The following is a 13,195-nucleotide window of genomic DNA, read 5'->3' on the forward strand; positions in this document are numbered from 1 at the left end:
CACACAGAGATATCGATGACAAGATATCTCTGTATATCTACCTACAGACTTGAGACAGAAAAGCAGAGAAAGTTCCCAGTCTGCTGGTAATTCCAACATGACCACAACAGTTAGGGCTTTGTTGGCCAAAGATGGGAGGCATGAACTTTATACAGATGTGTGTCAAGAACTCATAGTCACAGCTAGTGATGTCCTGAGTCTACGTCAGGAGGAAGCGGCAGTCGGGAGCCTTTACTAAGCATTGAACCCAGACACTCATCTAAGGAATAAAGACGACCCATTGGTGTCTTGACTTCTAGGACAACCGCCTGCTCCTGAAACTCCAAATTCAGTATCTCACCATCCATTTCCTAAATCTGTCATGCATCAGCCCCATACACCACATATATACACAACTGTCCTCTAGTCATCTGAATTCAACTGGGGTCGTATTGAAGGCTGGACAAGAGAACTGTGTCTTGGATGAAGTTGTGATAGCAGAGGCACGGGGCGAGTCTACTGGAGGGGGGAATGTCTTTGAAGACTGAAGGATTGAACTTACTGAAGGGTTAGATGTCATGAGAGAGGAAAAAATGAGTAGAAATGCTTTTTTTTTTTCCCCTGAATAAAGAATGAATGAGAGCATTTAAAGTGCTGCATCAGGGAGGTGATTTTTTCACGTTGTTGTCAATCCTAGCATCAGAAAATAAAAACATATCTTGTAAAAATCACTGCATATGTTAAATATAAACTTAAGTAGTCTATCCATTAAATTATGCCAGCAATGTTTACTGAGCAGTTATCCCAAATCATTTCCTATTAAAACTCCAGGAGATACACAACCATCATCACCACCAACAACAAACAAAACAAAGCAAAACAATTAGATATAAAGGTGGTTAGACTTAATAGCAGAGAGCAATAAAACAGGAAAATATGAGCAACATAGACAAATTTAAACAATTTAGTATGAGGTGAGTGGGCATACAGAATAAAGTCAGGAGAAAGACTGACTTGAGATCAGAGAAGGCCTTTCCTAAGAGATGGGGGCAACATCTGGAGGTAGTTTATGTCAGGCAGGTGCACTTAGTTCTTTGATTTAAGTTTTGGGCCCCCTCATAGTCAACCATGAGGGCCCAGCACAACAAGCTAGTGGCTAAATCCTCACCTTGCATGCGTTGATATCCCATATAAGCATAGGTTCCTGTCCCAGTTGTTCCACTTCCTTTGTAGCCCCTTGCTTGTGGCCTAAGAAAGCAGCAGAGAATGGCTCAGATGCTTGGGCCCCTGCATGTATTGCGTGGAAGGCCTGGAAGAAGCTTTTGGATTGGGATTGGTTCTGTTGAGGACACTTGGGGAGTGAACCAGTGGACAGAAGATTTTTCTATCTCCTCCTCTGTGTAAATCTGATTTTCCAATAAAAATGAATCTTAAAAAAAGAAAAAGTTGGGCTCAGAGTGGTAGCCTAGTGAGTGGCTCAAGTCCTTGCTTACATGCCCTAAAATCCTGTGTGGGTGCCTCTTGGTGTCCTGGCAGCCCTTCTTCCCATCCAGCTCCCTGCTTGTGGCATGGGAAAGCAGTTGAGAATGGCCCAAACTCTTGGAACCCTGCACACTTGTGGAAGACCCAAAAGAAGCCCGTGGCTCCTGGCTGCGGATCAGTTCAGCTCCAGCCATTGCAGCCATTTAGAGAGTGAATCAACAAATGGAAGTTCTTCTTCTCTTTCTCTCCTCCTCTCTCGGTATGTGACTTAACAATAAAAATAAATCTTTAGAAAGAAAAAGTCAACCATGAGAATTTGAGTCAGTTTCTTTCGGGTTGATTTTATTGTAATTTTTAAAAGATTTGTTTATTTTTATTACAAAGTCAGATGTACAGAGAGGAGGAGAGATAGAGAAGAATATCTTCTGTCCAGTGATTCACTCCCCAAGTGACCATAGTGGCCGGTGCTGCGCCAGTCTGGAGCCAGGAGCCAGGAACTTCTTCCAGGTCTCCCAAGCGGGTGCAGGGTCCCAAGTCTTTGGGCCGTCCTCGATTGCTTTCCCAGGCCACAAGCAGGGAGCTGGATGGGAAGCGGAGCTGCCGTGTTTAGAAGTGGCCCCCATATGGGATCCCGGGGCATTCAAGGCGAGGACCAGAGCCACTAGGCCACGCCGCTGGGCCCTATTGTTGTAATTTTTAACTCTAATACATCATGAATGTTCTTAATGGAATCAGGAATAGTGAAGACTTTCAGTTTATTTTGTCCAGATCCAAGAATTATGACATATAGAAGATATGATTTTATGGAATATGTTTGTTTTTATAATGATTCATTTATTCATTTGAAAATCAGAATTATAGAGGTAGCGGAAAAGAAGCATACAGAGCCAAGGAGAGAGAATTTTCAGTCCACAGGTTGAACTCTGAAAATGACCACAGTGGCCAGAGTGGGGCAATCTGAAGCCAGGAAGCGGGGGCTTCATCTGGGTCTCCCTCGTGAGTAGTAGGGACCCAAACACTTAGACCATCTACTGCTTCCCAAGGTCAATAACGGAGTTGAATCAGAAATGGTGCACCAGGACATGGGGAGCACCCAGATGGGATGGAATGTTGTAGGAGGCTGCTTAACCGGCAGTGACACTGTATGTCTCTCTACTGTGTTTGCTTAATAACAATCACTCCTGGAACCATGACGAGGAGGATGAGTTTTTGGGTTACTAGACGTGGACACAATATCAGTCTTGTCCATTTATCAGGGCTCTTTGGTGACCATATACATTGTCAGTGAGCAATACTATTTAGGAAGGATTTTTTTTTTCCTGAGCAGTAATTCTCTACAATGCGCTTCAGCTCCTCAGTAAACCACAGTGTTAGCCAATACGCTGTCCTGTAGCCTTTGCTGTTTGATTTATAGAGCACAGGCAGAGTGGGCCTAGGGCAGTTCTTAAGGGCCTTAGGATTTTCAGCATGACAAGTGAGCATCAATTTAACTTGAAGTCAGCAGTTGCATAAGCCCCTGACAGCACACTCACCTTCTCTCTAGCTGTCAAAGTCCCAGGGGGCATCTTCTTGTTTGTTTATGTTGAAAATCTGTTGTTCAGTGTAGCTTCCTCCATCAATGACCTTAGCTAGATCTTCTGGAAAGCCTACTGTGGCTCTGATATCAACTTTATCTGGTATTCATTTGGAGCAGGTATGATGGTTCTCCAACCCCGTGAGCCCACCCCTGCTAGCTTCAGATATTTTCTTCTTCAATTTCTTCACCTCTCTCAACCTTCACAGAAGTAAGGAGTGTTACAGCTGTCCTCTGCATTCGGTTTTATATAATCCAGGAAATGTCCTGACGGATTTGATGTTTTATCAGTCTTCCCCATATCAGTGATACACAAGTTTTTGTGTTCTTGTCATTCATGTGTTCCCTGCAGAGTAGTGTGTATTAGCTATTTCTTGCATGTTGCCTTTGTGTTCACAACTTGGCCAACTGGTGTCTCAGGATACCTTGCTTTCTGCCTATCACGGACTGATCATCTTCTCCACTAAGCTTAGTCATCTTTGGCTTTTGGCTTGACCTAACAGACTCACGGGTCTTTTGATCACTTGGGTGTCTCGGTATTCTTTTCTTTTTTCTTTTCTTTTCTTTTCTTGTCTTGTCTTGTCTTGTCTTGTCTTTTCTTTTCTTTTCTTTTCTTTTCTTTTCTTTTCTTTTCTTTTCTTGTCATTTCTTTTCTTTTCTTTTCTTTTCTTTTCTTTCTTTCTTTCTTTCTTTCTTTCTTTCTTTCTTTTCTTTCTTTTCTTTCTTCCTTCCTTCCTTCCTTCCTTCCTTCCTTCCTTTCTTTCTCTTTCTCTTTCTTTCTTTCTTTCCTTCTTTCTTTCTTTCTTTCTTTCTTTCTTTCTTTCTTTCTTTCTTTCTTTCTTTCTTTCTTTCTTTCTTTTTCTTTCTTTCTTTCCTTCTTTCTTCCTTCCTTCCTTCCTTTCTTTTTCTCTTTCTTTCTTTCTTTCTTTCTCTTTCTTTCTTTCATTCTCTCTCTCTCTTTTCTTTCTTGGAAATACACAAGGAGAGAGATATAAACAATCTCCTGTTTACTCACTCATTCTCCAAAGATTCTCAAGGTCAGTGGCTGAGCCACAGCTACAACCAGGAGTAGGAGTGCAGCCCAAGGATGTGACAGGAATCCGGCAACTTGAGTCATGATCTGCCATCTCCCAGTGTTGTCACTGATAGGACTCTGGAGTCGAAGTCAGAACTAGGAATTGAAAGCACAGGCATTCCTGGGTAGGATGCAAATGTCTTAGCTGTTAGGCTACAGGCCCACTCCATGGTGCAGTTATTAATTGGCCAAAATTCCCATATTTTCCCAGGGAAGTAGGGGGATACAGAGAATGGGGCCGAATAGGGGAGGAATAATTGGTCAGTGGAGTGGTCATAGCATATGCAACATTTAGGAAGCTTCTTTTCTTAGGTGGGAAAAGTTTATAATGCCCCATAGTAATTACAATAGAAGCACCAAAGGTCAGTGGTCTCAGATCAATATAAGAAATATGGTAAGAAATATTCAGTTCAAAACACTGTGAGATTTATACAATATAGAACAGATTAAAATAAAGGCATGCTGCAAAGATGGTAGTATTAAATTACCTATTTCATGGTTGCTATAAACTTCTATAACACATGGTGCAGTAAAATGAGATATAAGGTACTTGTCCACTTTTAAGCTTTTATTTTTCTGCTTCAAATCCTTTTCTTTTCTCATTATATTTTTGTATGATGCAGTTCCATAGGCTCTGGGATTTCACCTTCTCTCCCAAGTTCCCTGCCCCTAGTGACTTATTTCAATGCCTAGTTTCATGAAGTCTTAAGTCCGTCATTCCTCCATTTAAGTGTATCCTGACTTTGTAGATATGAACAATGGTGGCTTGTCCAGCATCCTGTTGTCAAGATATATTGAACAGTTTCATCATAAGTCCATTTTTATCTTTCTCTAGGAAGTACCTGTTCTGTTCTTAGGTCTGTCTGTTGTTTATTTTTAAGGTTGAGTTGCTGGTTTGGACATGACTGAGTGTGTTTCCTCTGTTCCTGTGTTGGAGGTGTGGCTCTCTGGGTGACTGGGGAATATGGTGGGCATTCAGGAGGTGGAGCTTAGGGGTGGTCCTGAATTCCTGGTGCTGCTGTCCTCAGAAAGAATTAATGCAGTCTTCATGAGATTCCCTGAGCTCTTCTGAGAGTAAGCTGCTGCCAAGTCAGTCTGACCCTGAAATTCACTCTTTAGCTTCCTGTGTGCGATGTGAGCTCTGTACATAATTTATGTCCCAATACTCATATTTAGGACCTTTATATAGATATATGTGTGTGCATATATACATGTGTATGTTCTGCATGCCCTCCCCTTGATTGTACACAATGCAAATGATGAGGAGAAAGATGGAGCTTAAGGCATATCTAGATTGTAAAACTATTCTGAGAAGAAAGCATCAAACCCTACTTCGATTATTTAGAAGGGAGAGAGAGAAGGAGAGATTTTACAAAAAAAAAAAAAATTTGAGTAGACAGAGAACAACAAGGAAAGCTTAGAACCAGACAGGAAATGGTCAGCGTGGATTCACATATACCTTACTAGGTAGGACACAAAGATTAGTTACTCCTCACTAGGGTATTGAAGAGTTCTCTGCACAGCAGTCCTAAAACTGTTCTGTACCTCAACTATTGACATATGCCTTGTTAGAGTTATAAGCCAGTCTAGACTATCCTAAAATCTGCCAAGTTCAGCAAAATTATGCTTCAACACTATAAACTGCCAAATACTAAAATGAAAATAGACACAAGACAGCTGAATAGTACCCTATAGCCATTTTAAGGTATATAGCAGCCAGTTCTGTATATGAACTAAAATTGAAATGTCAATGAAATAGTCACAGGATGTGGTTAAGAACTTGCATTTTTTTTTAATATACTGGTTACTCAACATCACGTCAATTAATTCCATAATGTTATAAATTGTTGTTGATGTTGTGTTGGGGCTTTTAATTGATCGGGATGATATTCTGCCAACCTTACCTTCAGACCAGAGATAGTCTCCCCAAGAAACCGTTGAATTTATCTGGACAAGAAGATGCTGGACTCTATGCTTGGTATATGTGTGCAAAGAAATCTTGACTGAATGTGAACTGTAATACTGCAACAAGGTGGAGGAATCCACCATGGTGGGAGGGCAAGGTGGGGGAAATCCCAGAGCCTATGAAACTGTGTCACATAATGCAATGTAATTAATCAAAAAAAAGAAAGAAATAGTATGTATTTTGAATCTGTAGCAGTCCAATTTATTTGTGTTGAATTTACTCATAGGCTAAATTTCACTCATGTAGTTTCTTCATAAGGCTTCTTTAAGGATTAATTTGTGAAAAATACATACAGCTTTTACATGAGTTCCTACTCATGCTAAGGGTTAATATTAATAGAATGACTATTGTAAGAAAGTTATTTTGTAATGAGTCGCATTCTATTGCTAGCTACCAAAATAATTTGTAAGTAAGGAGTTAATGTAGGTTTTTTTTTTATTATTAATTATGTTGTATTTTTTAACTAGTGGAAAAGATAGCATTAAAATAGTGAAAGATGTGGGCCCAGCAAAATGGCCTAGTGGCTAAGTCCTCACTTTGCAAGTGCCAGAATCCTATATGGAAGCTGGTTAGTGTCTAGCTACTCCACTTCCCACCTAGCTCCCTGCTTGTGGCCTGGGAAAGCAATCGAGGACGGCCCAAAGACTTGGGACCCTGCACCTGCATGGGAGACCTGTAAGAGGCTCTGGACTCCTGGCTTTGGAATGGCACAGCTTGGACCATTGTGGCTGCTTGGGGATGGCGCAGGGCCTTGGGACTCTGCCCTGGCGTGCTTACTTTGAGTGCACAGAGTTTAGTGTCAGTCATTCAGGAGTTGTAATAGCCTGGACATGGCTTTTGGAGTTGAAGAAGATGAAGGTGACTACCTCCTTGTCCCACTGACAAGCCTGAGTGATGCTGGGGTTTGTAGCACTAACTTTTGTGGTTCCACATCTTTGTGATGCAAATAGGCCCTTGCTCAGATCCTGCTAGGAGCATGACTTATAATGCCAACACGATGATCCTAGGACTAGGGGTTATGAACTAAGGTCTCCTGTAGTCCTACAGGGTGAATATTAGTTGTACAGGAGATTTTTTTCAGGACAGTAGGTGTCCCAGATAGTGGAATGCTAGAAGGTTCTTGCCTGTGTCTACCCAGTAGATTCCAGTATATTATGGGAATCAACAGTGATTATTACATTCAAACTGTTGTAGGGTACAGTGGGGCTGTTAACCATATTTCCCATGATAGGAAGAAATGAATTTACAGCTATTGGTGCTGGTGCTATCCCTTAGAAGCTAAGTGGGAATTCTTCTGGATCACATAGAAAAAAAAAAGTGATTGCAACCTGGGCCTAATGCTTCAAAACTTGGACTGTTTTAGGATACAGGATTTCTTTCTGGGAGCAACATTACAGAGATCAGCCATGTGACTTAAAGTCTGGTGCTCTGTGGTGGCTTCCCCTCTTAGAGCTAAGCTGATGCTCAGACTTCAGTCTGTTCTGCATGCTGGGATGACTGTTGACTGTCTCCCAGCTGAACCTGTGGGCGATGGAGCATGGCATTGCTTACCATCTTGGTTTGGGAAGATGGCAACTTCTGGCCAGCAGCTGGCTATGACGCAAGGCCAGCCACACTCATGTCTATCATCTCCCTCAATGTCCCATGAATTCTTTGTCGTTTTGTTGTTTCTCTGAAAGCATCTATCATCCCTGGAAATGGTCCTTGCTTTGTTCTCTTAGTATCCCAGGGCAGCTCTACCCTATCCAGTCATCTTGATTCTCCCACCAAATCTTTCCTTTGAATTGTATTTGATCTTCAGATTTACTAAAATGTTATCATGGCTATGAAGAGTGTTTCTTAACTTACTCTTCATTTCTGTATTTGGTAATTAGAGATGCCAGACATGAAGAAGTTGAACAGTTCACTTAGGCAGGATTCCTAAACTCAAGTACCCATCCCCCGTTCCTGTATGCAAGCAGCAGACCCGGTGTGACCCTCATTCTCTGTGTTCTTAGGTGGAGAGCGGGAAAGCTCCTGTTCCTCAGGGATGGCCTTCTCTGGTCCAACACTGGCCTCCTCCTTGGGGGAACATACCCTCTAGCCTGCTGGGGTCAGGTTCATAGATCAAGTGGTAGGCTATTTTCATCTGCCAAATTACCACCTTCCAGATGCATGTGTGTCACCTGAACCTCTGGTCAATTCCAGACTGAATGTGTTCCATTTCAGTGCATCCTGGGAACCAGAAAATTGTCATAATAACTCTGTCACATATATTATCCTCTGCGGTAGCCAAGACCCAAGAATACAGTGTTGTCCCTAATAAAAATGAATGTCACACAGCAGGGAAGATATGGAAATTTTAGTATAAATGAACTAATTGAATCACAGTAGTCAAGCAAAGCACCAAGTCACATACTTCTCTTATTTGTCTCAAAGAACCTATAGAGTCCTTGGTCCTGGGAGTTATGTCCCATATCAGGAAGGACAGTTTGTGGATATCTGCGTACTTTGGCCCTAATAATCCATGAGGCACCAGTCTGCCCTGGGATGATGCTGTAATGAGTGCCCTTCCATAGTCACTGACCGCTGGCAGAACCAGAGAAGTGCATTCATGGAAACATGGCCAGTAGGTCACTTCTTGTCACTGTTACTTGCTGTCTCTGCTTTTACTTAGGTTCTCATGGATTATGATTGAATTGAAATGTTATACGTGCAGTGCTTAGCCAAATGCCAGAAATAAAAGTTTTAAGAGTTACTGTCTCGAATCCCACTGCCTATTAAATTGTGTCACATAATGCAATGTAACCAATATAAAAAAACATATATACTAGGATATTTTTGATAGTCTACATTTAAATTCATATTTGTTTTTTCAAAAAAGATTAAATAAACTTTGTGTAATAACATAAAAAAAAAGTTACTGTCTCTGTCATTTTTTAAATTGAAACTGCCCAAAACTTACCCTGCTTTAGGACATATAAAGTTTAATCTTTCATTTATAATTTTTAAAATGAAGAATGTGCCCCAAATTGTTCTCCTATGGAATGTGAAGTCCACGGCCATATTAACATATATTTCTGAAAACCTTTAGTACATTGCAGAGACTGAGATGTTGCCTAGGTGATTGGTAAGGCGGCCTGCAGTGGGGGACCAGGCTCATGGTTGGAATTCAAGCACCATGAGAAACTGCATCAAGCAATGCTCCATGAAAACTGCTTCTGTTCTGTCAATATGTGGAAAAATTGAAGGTATGAAGAAAGTCACATGGACTAAAACAATGGCTTAATTATTGAATTCTCACCTTGCAGGTCCCAGAATCCCATGTGGGCACTGGTTCATGTCCCAGCTGCTCCACTTCCAATCCAGCTCCTTGCTTATGACCTGGCAGAGCAGTAGAAGATGACCCAAAGCCTTGGGACCCTGTGTCTAGGAGGAGATCTGAAGAATCATCTGACTCCTGGCTTCAGGTTGGCTCAGCTCCACTGTTGTGACAATTTGGGGAATGGGCCAGCAGATGGACGCTCTTTCTGTATCCCCTTCTCTTAACAAATTTGATCTGCCTTACTGATAAAAATAAGTAAATCTTTAAAGAAGAAAGAGGAAGGAAAAAAGAAAGAAAAGGAGAAAGAAAGCAAGAAAGCAAGAAAAGAAGAAAGGAAGAAAGAATAGAAAGAAGTATAGAAACAAAGTCACATCAGCTTTGTAAGTCCACCCAGACAAACTGTCATACTATATATTTAATGGTTATATATCAGCCCTGTGAATCTCTTGGTATTCTAAAACATCTCTTTGGGTACACAAATGAAGCCCACATGAAATTTCATGTTTGGTGATGTTAACTATGCAACGAAAGAGACCAGACCACCTCCGTGGACTGAAGATGCAGGAGCGTCTTACTGGTTCTCAGTTGAATGAAATGCCTGTGAGGCACCCCGTCAGTGGAAACCCACTGACACCTGAGCACAGCAAGACGTATATTGAGGCCAGGCCTAAGAAGCTTGAAAATGAACCCTTCATTTAGTGTTCAGCTCTTCTTTCGGTCCTAACGTATTAATGGGTATAGGAAAAACAGCAGAAGAGTCTGAAAACAATGTTGGGGCAGTTTTTCCTTCAACATGTGTCAGTGGTGGAAAGGTCGTGTGATCTGTTTGGACCTGAAGATAAGGAGGGAGGGACTTTCTAAGAGTCCTTCAAGTCAAAGTTGTCAGGAAACTAGGTTTGCCTTAGAGTTTCACTGACACAGAGGCATCAGTGACGTGACACACGCTTAGAGTTTTGGACACATGGCAGGACTAAAGTGGCAGCACAGCGGTACAGCCTATGGCTGTGGGAGAATGGGTGGCCCCATCTGTAGAGGACCTTTAAGAGAAATCAGGAAGCCTTGTCGGCCAGGCTGAGGCAGTTGGAGGGCATTGGCTCCTGAGGTTCTGTGACATGGCCCGTGTTCTGATTCCATGGTGGTAACTGTTGAGTTACCTGGCAGGGTACTCTCACTCTTTCAGAGGTTGGGCGACTGGCAGGAGCTTATGCTCTGATAGCTCTGACAACCGACTGATTTGAGATTTCACAGCTTTTAAAAGTTGTGGATGATTCCATAACTGTAAGTTGGGAACTACAGTTACTGCCATCTCTCAGTCTTAATGAAAGTGGTTTCACTTGATTTGTTTGACTAATTCTTGGCTTATGTCTCTTCTTTCTAGTCCTTGGCTCTACCCGTGTCACGTTTACCATCACTATGGCATTGAACCTGAATCCTCCACCTGATCAGGGAATAAAAAAAATAACATGGTAGAGACCGAGGAATTGTGCTCCCAATTGGCGGAATGCCAGCGGGAGCTAAAAGACTTGAAGAAACAAGCTCTTCAAGCAGAGGCAAATGCCTATATCCTGGCCAATCACCTTCAAGAACATCGTAAGTTTTGTGGCTGTAACCCCCAAATGTGCTGAGTATTTGATTTCACTTGTCTCGCACACGTGACCGGCCTGTCTTACTTGGTTCCTTTATTCCCTCCATCAAATGCATTGCATGCTGTTATTTTCTGAGAAGAGGAGAAGTTAGTATTTAACATGAGAATGAAATATCAACTTCAGCAGATCTGCCATGTTTTCTTTGTGGTATAGGTTGGGAAGTGAGGTGGAATCCCACCAAAGGATTCCTGGTATCATCAGGGAAATAGCTGTTTGTGTTTGAAGGAAGCCACATAATTTTCCTTGGTCTCCTCAGTGTGCTGTACCAGATGTGCAGATGTGTCACATCAATGGGTGTTCAAGTCTAGGGTGAATGAGCTCCACTCTGTCCAAGTTTCTGTTCAGTTTGAACTGAAACAGACTGTGGTGGTGACATTATGGGATGTGGGGTCAGAGTACACATTGATGCCCTATGGCAGTAGAGGATTCACTCTGCCTTGAAAGTTGGCATCTTTAAGTAATCCCGTCAAGAACAGGGATTGCTCTGGTGAGAGAAAGTGTGTTCCTGGAGTAGAGGCTCTTCCTGAAGAGGCAGAAGGCACTGGAGACGTGATGTGGCAGCTTAATGCAGAGGGCAGAGCAGGGCTTCGGGCCTTCTCTGGGCTCCACTGCACGTGGCCCATTGTCTGTGTATCCTGGATTGCTCATCTGTTGCCGTCATGTTACTTAGTTCTACCTTTGCATGGTTACAATGAACTGTAAGTCATATTTCACATAAGCGCAGGATGATGCTTTACATGGAACTTATGTCATTTGCCACTTAGTAATTCTACTACTTGTTGTCAGCATATGGGTGTGCTTTACTCAAGGTCTTTGGATCCTGTGATTTAATGACACTTTTATCCAGATGTGACAAAATCCCACAACCATGAAACTTTCACATCTCCAACACCAGGGAGCTATCCCCAGTGCTGGGAGCTTGGCAATGACCTAAGGAGTCACTCATTTGTGCCCTTACTTAGTGGATTCAGAGTTCATGATTCAGAATGGGAGGTCAGAGGCTAGCAGTCTGATCCTGTCATGTGCCAGCTCTGCCACCTGTTAAGTTGCTTTATCTGTCTGCATTTGAACTGTTCTTTGTTCATTTGTTGAAGTTAGTGTTTTTATAAACTTTATGTCTCATCTTTGTCAAACTAGTTGGTAAGAATAAGTGCTATCAGATTTTCAATGTTTTTATGACTAAAATTTATACAAGTGAAGTTGAACATTATGCATTTCATTATTTCATTATTGTTTGTACTTTTTGTTTATTATCTAGCTGGACTTGTCTTTTCCCATTTTCTTTGATTTTTTTTCATGTTTTTTCCCCCACCATTTGTAAAACCATTGAGTTTTTGACTGGAGTGTAAATTGAAAGTGAACTATTTAGCAGGTAATACCCAAACTATTGAGTTGAAAGAAAAAAGAATGAATTAGAGAATAATTCCTGAATAAAAAATCAATACAATTCAGATTATCAGATGCAGGTCTCGGGGAGGGGAGGGTAGAAAATTACAGATGACGGAATCACCTCTCTGTCCCTGGTGGAGCTCCCCATCCTTAAAGAATCAGCAGCTTGGTCAGCTGTCCACTGAGGCAGGCATGTGTGTGTTTGTGTGTGTGTTTTCTCAGGATGTGAAGGGTATAAAGATCTGATTGAATCCCTGCTGAGGGAGAAGCCACAGTTGCTGGCAGAGGACCTGACATCTCCAGAGAACCGAAAGTAAGAGGGCTCCCTGACAGTCGGCAGGGGGAGGGGGAGGGTGAAGGTGAGTGCACCCCTGATGTGGAGCAGGTCGGCTGGGGAGCCAAGAGCTGGTGGGGCAAGAAGGGCAGGGACCTATATGGTGGGCACATGCCTCATTCAGATTCATCGAGCATGCAGAAAAAAGACCAAATTATGGGCTGCAATGGTTGTTTAGAACGGGTCTCGCTTTAGCAACAAGGAATTTCTCGACTTCAATGTAACATACAAAATTGAAAAAAGAAGCTGATCAGCTTAGAAACATTTCATTTGCACACAATGTTGCAGGATCACCGCCTCAATCACTCCATCTCCAGCACATCCGGACTGGCTGTGGACACTGTCTTAGGGTCACCCTGGAAGTCATTCTTTCTAATAAACACAGTTAAGCCGGTGTGTTTTCATGTGTCTTTGTTTCCACTCACTGCACACTGAACTCAATGCATT

The 13,195-nt window shown here is 42.1% G+C and overlaps 1 long non-coding RNA gene across 1 annotated transcript; it reads left to right on the forward strand.

Moving 5' to 3' along the window:
* Positions 1 to 10,249: 10,249 nt before the first annotated feature.
* On the forward strand, positions 10,250 to 12,727 carry LOC131477982 (uncharacterized). Its single transcript, XR_009244235.1, has 3 exons — positions 10,250 to 10,657; positions 10,758 to 10,969; positions 12,637 to 12,727. It is a non-coding gene; the product is annotated as an uncharacterized LOC131477982 (long non-coding RNA).
* Positions 12,728 to 13,195: the final 468 nt, after the last annotated feature.

This window comes from Ochotona princeps, chromosome 25 (assembly GCF_030435755.1).
Source record: "Ochotona princeps isolate mOchPri1 chromosome 25, mOchPri1.hap1, whole genome shotgun sequence".
Taxonomy (NCBI): Eukaryota; Metazoa; Chordata; class Mammalia; order Lagomorpha; family Ochotonidae; genus Ochotona; species Ochotona princeps.